Raw genomic sequence first — 8,033 nt, forward strand, 5'->3', positions numbered from 1 at the left:
GTGTGTTATCTCAGTGAGGGTTGTGTAGTGTTTTTCCTCTCAGTGTGTTCTGAGTGACAGTGTGTGTTATCTCAGTGAGGGTTGTGTAGTGTTGTTACTCTCAGTGTGTTCTGAGTGACAGTGTGTGTTATCTCAGTGAGGGTTGTGTAGTGTTGTTACTCTCAGTGTGTTCTGAGTGACAGTGTGTGTTATCTCAGTGAGGGTTGTGTAGTGTTGTTACTCTCAGTGTGTTCTGAGTGACAGTGTGTGTTATCTCAGTGAGGGTTGTGTAGTGTTGTTACTCTCAGTGTGTTCTGAGTGACAGTGTGTGTTATCTCAGTGAGGGTTGTGTAGTGTTGTTACTCTCAGTGTGTTCTGAGTGACAGTGTGTGTTATCTCAGTGAGGGTTGTGTAGTGTTGTTACTCTCAGTGTGTTCTGAGTGACAGTGTGTGTTATCTCAGTGAGGGTTGTGTAGTGTTTTTACTCTCGGTGTGTTCTGAGTGACAGTGTGTGTTATCTCAGTGAGGTTTGTGTAGTGTTGTTACTCTCAGTGTGTTCTGAGTGACAGTGTGTGTTATCTCAGTGAGGGTTGTGTAGTGTTTTTCCTCTCAGTGTGTTCTGAGTGACAGTGTGTGTTATCTCAGTGAGGGTTGTGTAGTGTTGTTACTCTCAGTGTGTTCTGAGTGACAGTGTGTGTTATCTCAGTGAGGGTTGTGTAGTGTTTTACTCTCAGTGTGTTCTGAGTGACGGTGTGTGTTATCTCAGTGAGGGTTGTGTAGTGTTTTACTCTCAGTGTGTTCTGAGTGACAGTGTGTGTTATCTCAGTGAGGGTTGTGTAGTGTTTTACTCTCAGTGTGTTCTGAGTGACAGTGTGTGTTATCTCAGTGAGGGTTGTGTAGTGTTTTACTCTCAGTGTGTTCTGAGAGACAGTGTGTGTTATCTCAGTGAGGGTTGTGTAGTGTGTTTACTCTCAGTGTGTTCTGAGTGACGGTGTGTGTTATCTCAGTGAGGGTTGTGTAGTGTTGTTACTCTCAGTGTGTTCTGAGTGACAGTGTGTGTTATCTCAGTGAGGGTTGTGTAGTGTTTTTACTCTCAGTGTGTTCTGAGAGACAGTGTGTGTTATCTCAGTGATGGTTGTGTAGTGTTTTACTCTCAGTGTGTTCTGAGTGACAGTGTGTGTTATCTCAGTGAGGATTGTGTAGTGTTTTTACTCTCAGTGTGTTCTGAGTGGCAGTGTGTGTTATCTCAGTGAGGGTTGTGTAGTGTTTTACTCTCAGTGTGTTCTGAGTGACGGTGTGTGTTATCTCAGTGATGGTTGTGTAGTGTTGTTACTCTCAGTGTGTTCTGAGTGGCGGTGTGTGTTATCTCAGTGAGGGTTGTGTAGTGTTTTACTCTCAGTGTGTTCTGAGTGACGGTGTGTGTTATCTCAGTGAGGGTTGTGTAGTGTTTTACTCTCAGTGTGTTCTGAGTGACAGTGTGTGTTATCTCAGTGAGGGTTGTGTAGTGTTTTACTCTCAGTGTGTTCTGAGTGACAGTGTGTGTTATCTCAGTGAGGGTTGTGTAGTGTTTTTACTCTCAGTGTGTTCTGAGTGACAGTGTGTGTTATCTCAGTGATGGTTGTGTAGTGTGTTTACTCTCAGTGTGTTCTGAGTGACGGTGTGTGTTATCTCAGTGAGGGTTGTGTAGTGTTGTTACTCTCAGTGTGTTCTGAGTGACAGTGTGTGTTATCTCAGTGAGGGTTGTGTAGTGTTTTTACTCTCAGTGTGTTCTGAGTGACAGTGTGTGTTATCTCAGTGAGGGTTGTCTAGTGTTGTTACTCTCAGTGTGTTCTGAGTGACAGTGTGTGTTATCTCAGTGATGGTTGTGTAGTGTTTTACTCTCAGTGTGTTCTGAGTGACAGTGTGTGTTATCTCAGTGAGGGTTGTGTAGTGTGATTACTCTCAGTGAGTTCTGAGTGACCGTGTGTGTTATCTCATTGAGGGTTGTGTAGTGTTTTTACTCTCAGTGTGTTCTGAGTGACAGTGTGTGTTATCTCAGTGATGGTTGTGTAGTGTTTTACTCTCAGTGCGTTCTGAGTGACAGTGTGTGTTATCTCAGTGATGGTTGTGTAGTGTGTTTACTCTCAGTGTGTTCTGAGTGACGGTGTGTGTTATCTCAGTGAGGGTTGTGTAGTGTTGTTACTCTCAGTGTGTTCTGAGTGACAGTGTGTGTTATCTCAGTGAGGGTTGTGTAGTGTTTTTACTCTCAGTGTGTTCTGAGTGACAGTGTGTGTTATCTCAGTGAGGGTTGTGTAGTGTTGTTACTCTCAGTGTGTTCTGAGTGACAGTGTGTGTTATCTCAGTGATGGTTGTGTAGTGTTTTACTCTCAGTGTGTTCTGAGTGACAGTGTGTGTTATCTCAGTGAGGGTTGTGTAGTGTGTTTACTCTCAGTGAGTTCTGAGTGACCGTGTGTGTTATCTCAGTGAGGGTTGTGTAGTGTTTTTACTCTCAGTGTGTTCTGAGTGACAGTGTGTGTTATCTCAGTGATGGTTGTGTAGTGTTTTACTCTCAGTGCGTTCTGAGTGACAGTGTGTGTTATCTCAGTGAGGGTTGTGTAGTGTTTTTACTCTCAGTGTGTTCTGAGTGACAGTGTGTGTTATCTCAGTGAGGGTTGTGTAATGTGTTTTCTCTCAGTGTGTTCTGAGTGGCAGTGTGTGTTATCTCAGTGAGGGTTGTGTAGTGTTTTACTCTCAGTGTGTTCTGAGTGGCAGTGTGTGTTATCTCAGTGAGGGTTGTGTAGTGTTTTACTCTCAGTGTGTTCTGAGTGACAGTGTGTGTTATCTCAGTGAGGGTTGTGTAGTGTTTTACTCTCAGTGTGTTCTGAGTGACAGTGTGTGTTATCTCAGTGAGGGTTGTGTAGTGTTTTTACTCTCAGTGTGTTCTGAGTGGCAGTGTGTGTTATCTCAGTGAGGGTTGTGTAGTGTTTTTACTCTCAGTGTGTTCTGAGTGACAGTGTGTGTTATCTCAGTGAGGGTTGTGTAGTGTTTTTACTCTCAGTGTGTTCTGAGTCACAGTGTGTGTTATCTCAGTGAGGGTTGTGTAGTGTTTTTACTCTCAGTGTGTTCTGAGTGACAGTGTGTGTTATCTCAGTGAGGGTTGTGTAGTGTTGTTACTCTCAGTGTGTTCTGAGTGACAGTGTGTGTTATCTCAGTGAGGGTTGGGTAGTGTTTTTACTCTCAGTGTGTTGTGACGAAAATAAGGAAAGAACTACACTGCCCAGAATGCAATGTGGTTATCAAGAGGTTACTGCGGAAGGAAGTAGCTTAATTAAGCAACAGGTGTGCAGGGTTAAAGCGGGGAAGTTTAAAAAAACACAGGGTGAATGTGAACTGGATGTATTCGAGCTGCCTGGAGTTTTAACAAGCCTGAGTTAATTTCGTGTCTCTAAGTATTTCGCTGGCTGCACTGTGGACGAGTGTTGGGATTACCGTTGTCCCGATTCCTGAAGGACACTCCATCAGCTGTATTTTGGCTGTGCGTAAGCTGAGTGAAGCATTTGTTATGAGTTTCCATTTTAATGCCGCCGAAACGGACGAACTCGATTGAAGATTGCTGTGTTTAAGTGTTTCGCTGGCTGCACTGTGAAAGAGGACCTGGATTGTCATTGTTGCTATTCCTGGAAGATGCTCGTTTTCAGAATTGCCTTGGCTGAGCGGAAGCTGATCGTGGCAGCGCCTGTGAGTTCTACTTTTCGTTGTAGACTGAGACACAAATCCAAGATACTGAGCATCTGACTCCAGGTAAGACTGCTGGAACAGTAGGCTAAACTATTCACTCTCCCTCAACCCACAAAAAATACGCTACAAACGGAGAACACACACACATACACGCACTTTCCTCAACTAACGACTGCTAACGTTAACTTCCCGCGGTCATTCATGAACTATGGTTAACGAACTGAACTATTTATTTTGTGATGTGAGTTGAACTAACCACTTTATTATTTTAATTTGTGGACCTTTACGGGTGAAATTTTGTTAAACGCATTTACCTCAGTGGTTGATGAAATGTTTTGTTGATTGTCCAAGATGATTATGTATTTACTATAATTTTGTGAACACCCTGCTCTAAGCAGTCCCTCCAGGATTTCGCGGGCCTTTTTTCTAATTGTTGCGGCCTAAAATTCCTGATGTTGCGGCCGCTTTTCTAAAAAGTTGAAGCTAAGTTCTTTGGCATTTGTTTTTATAGGTTAAAAAAGCAAAGGTAGATAGATTTTTACTTAAAGTGCTCATATGATGCTTTTTTCCTTTATTGATATATCTTTTTTTTGCGCATGTTATAGGTGATAGGAGGTGATGTACTACAGTAGCCTACATCAACGTTACCTCTAAATTACCATGCATTGTATGTATAAATATTAGGTTACAGGGTACAGTTGTAGGTTACAGTTTGACAAGAGTTTAGACTGACAAAAGCACAATGTTGTGTTTTATTGCGAGTGTACACAAATATAAGTAAACAATTTGCAGTTTGAATGATGTCCTGTTGTGAACAAAATGAGGAGTAGCCTATGTTTTTATGTTTCCACTGTTCGATCGCGCCCGCGCCTCTCACTCACACACACACACACACACACACACACACACACTCACATACACACGGTTCATCCGTCTCTCTCTCTCTCTCACACACACACACACACACACACACACACACACACACACACACACACACACACTCACATACACACGGTTCATCCGTCTCTCTCTCTCACACACACACACACACACACACACACACACACACACACACACACACACACACACACACACACACACAGGGCTCTCAAGTGTCACACATTGAGCGTGACAGTCACTCATTTCGGTCTTTTGTCACGCTCTCCCGCCACACATTGTATTTCTCACGCTGAAAAACTATTTGTAATATATTTAATAATCCGCAGCGCCCAAAACTCTGGCCGCGACGTTTTCACTGTGGAACCGGTGTGGTGAAGAGATGAGTCCCACCGAAGAGATGGGTCCCACCTTAGGACCCAAGCAATACGATTGGTTCAAAGCACGTTTTATGGGTAATCGCTTTAGTGCCTGGTTACAAATCAGACAAAATCACTTTATTATAGAAGTCGGTTGAATTACGTTATAACGAGTCATTAATGTTTTTTAACTTATGTTTCATATACTAGTATAAAACCGAAGCTATTGATTATAAATTTAAACATTTCTCGTTCTTAGTGTTTTTTAGTTAGCTTACATAGTAGCATAGCATACAGCTATCGTGCTAGCTGAGGTTTACCTGACCTTATACTGCCTTACCGTATTCACAGCGATTCGAAATGCAATTAGAATTATGTCACTATTTTTATCGTAATAATCAGCGCAATATGTTGCACAAATTTTGTTATTAAAAGAACCATGTAAGTTAATAATGTTAAGTTGTGTTTATTACTATTTTTCTTATTGACTGTTTATCCATTTAAATAAATTACAGAATGTTAGCTATGTTTTGTGTGTAGGCTACTTAGTATAAATATTAATTGGTTGTCTAGCCTCGATTACAGAACAGTGTAATAAAACTACGAAATCACAAATCTTAATGTAATCATTATCAAACCCCTTAATTCATATATTAATCTTGTATTTTATCCTGATTAATGAAAGAAATTGCATTTTCAGGTTTTGCGACATTAATTTATTTGTTAAGCAATAAGGCATAATATACATTTTTTTAATTACATGCATGTCATTTTGTGTACTAATTCATATGATTTATGTCATAATTATTTCTTAAAACAGAACATCATACAATACAATGACAATCAATGCAATAAAATTAGTGAACCAAAACTTACAGGCTTTAAAAAATAAAATTGATTAAATTACACAATACAATACAAAATGAACAACTGAATTATGAGATGTAATGGATTTGATTTTTATTAACACAAAACTACAAGCAAAATGCACATCATTTTTGGACATTTATAGATTTTTTTAAAAAATACACAACAATACAAAGCAGCTTTAAACAGACATACTGTAGTGTGTCTTTAATTTCCTAAATACTTTTGTTATAGTTCAATGGCTATAGTGTGAAGATTAATAAATAATAATGTTGAGTTAGCTGTGCTAAAAATGTTTAATGAACCTTAAGGTTAAAGTTTTTTTTTTAGGTCCATCCTGGATTAACTAATGAGACCCAAATAGATGCAGTGTCTTTTGCTGTATGTAAAGTACAATCAGTAGTTTGAAGTAATTCATATTGTATGTGCAGTCAATTCTTTGTGGAACCATCCTGAGGCCTAGATGATGCAATCAGGTGAGATGTGCCGAGGCTCCTGAGACCATGAGATGACACCATGAGACGAGGACGCTGTGGTACTGAAAAAGTGCAGCTTTTTTTTTTGCAAAACACACAAACATCCTGTAACACGTGCGTTTGTACATGCGCAAAATCTGTTGTGCTATGTAACATCACTCACTGTTTTTACTTAGATGGGCAAACTGGAAGGCACAACGCAGCAGGCGTAGATAGCTCGCTGAACCTTGTCGTCATTTCCCCATGGCATGATTGGGTCATGACCTGCAAAACATACAAACATGCTGCAACACGTGCATTTGTACACGCGCAAAGTCTGTTGTGCTATGTAACATCACTCACTGTTAGGATGTTGTGCCATTACAAGGCCATTTTAATGACACACTCCACAAGATAAGATATCTCAGCCCAAAAGTGACTAAAACCTTCCGTTCGTCTCAGTATCAAAAGGCTTATCTGAACAACAAAAGATTACATTTCTTAATTAAAATATATACTATATAGTATATATTTGTACCAAAATGATACCTTAAAATGCGTACCTCAGGAATCAGTTCACACATTATAAGGTCGATATGTTCAAGCTTTTTTTCCTTCTTTTGCTTAAACACAATGTTGTCAATGTGTCCTAGAAGTTCCTCAACATGTGCTGACAAGGCTGGATGAAAGCTCTTTGGTTTTGACATTTTCCCAGTCTTCGTTTGCCACCATTTGTTCCACGTAGGTTTCAGTGAGCCTTTCACAATTCCTTGGAACAACTCCTGAAAAAAATATTTAGTATAGCAAACAATTTCTAGACATTTTTAATTTCAAAAAATCTTATATGTACCTGAATTTCAATGTCACTGACAAGAGCACAAATTTCCTTTTTTCCCCACCTCCTCAACAGTCCTATATTTTAAAAATCATCGATTTACTTGAATTATTAAACTTATAAGTTGGTTTTATGAATGAGGACACACATTTTACACATACATTTTATACATCATATGCTGAACAGCATATGCTGCCATTGATGATGCGTGATATCTTCTCCCTGTATCACCTCGTTTTGCATAGAGGTCCATTTGTCCCTCACCTCCATTTCTGCCATCTAATGCAATAAACACAGTTGTTAAAGTAATGTAGATGTAATACACAAAAAATAAAATAATAAAAGCATTTATTTAACTTACTGTAAAAACCAAAACCCCACAGTTGTTAGAGTCAACCAGCCTCCACTGTTCTGGGTACTCAACAGTCCATTTTCCCAAGTCCCAAGTATTTCGGAATGCATTGCTTTTGTACAAAAGAAAAAAGAAATTAAGAAATGTACATTAGTAAATAAAGATAAATTGTGTGTCATTTACAATGCAAAAAATACCATAGTATAGCCAGGTCCATCTCAGAAATTGATTTGTAGTTGCCAGTGGGGTCGTACACTCGAATATGATTCAACAAACCATCCAAGACCTTTACAAAACAAACAGAAACCGCTTTAACCACAAAGAGTAACAACTGTTGAGCAAAAAATTTATTTTATTTTTTCTCCACACATACCCACAAAATGAAGTGGTTTCCCTTTTCAGGGCTCTGTCCACCAACAATTCTTGGAATAAGGACCATGTCATTCTCATCAAGGTCCTTTAAAATATCATTAAGAAAATAATCGGTGCTACAAATGTGTTCCCAGCCCCTGAGATTTATTTAATAGATTTTCATTTACCTTCAGACAAGAAATGTGACTGTCATTCACATG

General features: G+C 39.6%; 1 long non-coding RNA gene across 2 annotated transcripts; it reads right to left on the minus strand.

The window, feature by feature from the left end:
• Window positions 1-6,637: 6,637 nt before the first annotated feature.
• LOC143730796 (uncharacterized) lies at window positions 6,638-7,388 on the minus strand. 2 transcript variants are annotated; one of them, XR_013200633.1, is made up of 4 exons: window positions 7,271-7,388; window positions 7,125-7,186; window positions 6,838-7,056; window positions 6,638-6,751 (listed from the first exon to the last, which is right to left on the minus strand). It is a non-coding gene; the product is annotated as an uncharacterized LOC143730796 (long non-coding RNA). The 2 variants fall into 2 exon arrangements; XR_013200632.1 differs by lacking the exon at window positions 6,638-6,751 and having other exon boundaries at window positions 6,831-7,056; window positions 7,271-7,330.
• Window positions 7,389-8,033: the final 645 nt, after the last annotated feature.

This window comes from Siphateles boraxobius, unplaced genomic scaffold (genome assembly GCF_051911475.1).
Source record: "Siphateles boraxobius isolate OS27281-9 unplaced genomic scaffold, OSU_SipBor_1 81, whole genome shotgun sequence".
NCBI classification, from domain to species: domain Eukaryota; kingdom Metazoa; phylum Chordata; class Actinopteri; order Cypriniformes; family Leuciscidae; genus Siphateles; species Siphateles boraxobius.